At 36.9% G+C, this 1,908-nt stretch overlaps 1 protein-coding gene across 1 annotated transcript in view; it reads right to left on the minus strand.

Moving 5' to 3' along the window:
* Positions 1-1,908, minus strand: part of LOC111660275 (junction-mediating and -regulatory protein-like) — a 16,365-nt gene that overhangs the window by 6,957 nt on the left and 7,500 nt on the right. The gene's annotated exons all lie outside the window — the stretch shown is intronic.

Below are 1,908 nucleotides of genomic sequence, written 5' to 3' on the forward strand. Positions count from 1 at the left end.
AACCAAAGACGATGGATATAAACGGTCCCATTAGAAAGTTCCGGTTTTGTTCTATGAACATTTACCCTGTGTGGTTTTACACGACGCGTCGACACTAAAATTCCACGTCGAATAATTTTTATAATCGACAACGTCGATTACGTCGGATAATAGTCCCAGCCCTACTCATGTGTATTGTAGAGAAAGACTGCATGACTTTTAAGGTAGAGCAAGATAAGTTAGAGATCTGCACTGTAACACAATGGTATCACCACAGACAGTAGGCCTGGAGAGGGAGCTACACCCCCACACATGGAAGCACTCAAACACACATTCATACACCTGTGCAAACAATGTTTTCATATTCTGCAGAACCAGATCTTCTGCAAATATTACTGTCAGTGTGACAAAGTAAACAACAAATCTATTTTCCCATAACTTACAAAAGTGTCATCACTGTCTACATGTAACACTGTAGAGTTATTATTCTTATGTAAATGAATGATTTAAACAGTTAAAAACGCTTAAACAACCAATTAAAGCCTGTAATATATCAGCTTAACATACTTAATCTTTTAATTACTGCATTGTAGAACCATGTGAAGAGAGTTATGGACCACAATGGGAATATGACATCACTATGTCTCATAACCATATGCAGACAAATCAAGTCTTTGGCAATTACTTGTTACTGTTCAACATGGAGCAAGGCTGATTAAAAATATTTAATTAAATATGAAAATTTGGAAAATGAACTATCAAATGTCCAAGAGGAAAACAAAAGATGTCTGTGCAGCAAACAAGAAGGAAAGTGAGCGGCAAGGGTTACAGAGCTACAGAGCTGTGTGACCCCAAGTAACCTCTCAGCACTTCAGCTCACACTGCACAACGCAGCAGTGCACCAGTATCATTTACCCCTGCAATTTCCTGATGTCAGTGAACCAGAGCTCATTCTTTTGATTTTCAAGGTTTTTTTTTGGCATTCCTTATACATTGTTTAAGTTTAGAACAGTTGAATTTACATCCAATGATTTGTGTTAGTGTAATTCTGTGCGTATCAGTCTTTTACATGAAAACTTACCATCTCATTGTTTTTCATTTAAAACTCATATAAGAAACAGATATCTGTGTTTACTGTACAGTCTTCTTGTGCCTTGTGAATGCAAAAGATTACAGGATGGATATGATAGGACGGAGATATTTTACTCAAACTCAGACTGATGCTACTCTTTATCAACATGCTTACTCAATTACAAATTCTGGGATTCAATGATGTTCTTAATTTGTCATTTGACACCTACAACAAACACATTACGCAGCATAAACACACAGTGCAATGGACAGAACAATTAACTTAACTATTAAGTTATTAGGATCTGTGGTGTAATGGTTACAACTCTGGACTTTGACACCAGCGATCTAAATTCAAATCTCAGCACAATTTCAGAAACTAACTTGTCATAACTTGCAAAAACAGTTCCACTACAGCTAAAATATTTTGACACACTGACACTCCTCAAATTAAGGCCACACACTCTCTCACTAGGGCTGCCTCTAGTTTCCTGTCAGTCAAACCATGAAACCCACAAATCGTCAAATCATATCTTTTTGTTAACTGATGGACAAAATGAGAAATCAACATGCATTGTGTATAAATATTACATGGAGAGTGCAACTATACTATCTGCTCCTCCTTGTTATTCTTGTCTGCATATTGAGGAGGACAAACTGCCTAAATGTAAAAATGTTTACTGAGAGGCTCTTAACACGTTCACACATATGGCAGTGTCTAAAATGATCAATTTGAATCAATTTCCAATGTGCAGCTGAAGATGTTTATTCAAGGAAAGGAAATAGAAGAGCTACAGATGCTGTAGGCTTTAAATAAACCCAAAAGAACAGGTTTACCAGCCAGTCCTCCCCACCTCC

The sequence above is a fragment of the Seriola lalandi genome, unplaced genomic scaffold, assembly GCF_002814215.2.
Source record: "Seriola lalandi dorsalis isolate HSWRI2012SDOR001 ecotype SW California unplaced genomic scaffold, Sedor1 jcf7180002054517, whole genome shotgun sequence".
In the NCBI taxonomy this organism is placed as follows: domain Eukaryota; kingdom Metazoa; phylum Chordata; class Actinopteri; order Carangiformes; family Carangidae; genus Seriola; species Seriola lalandi.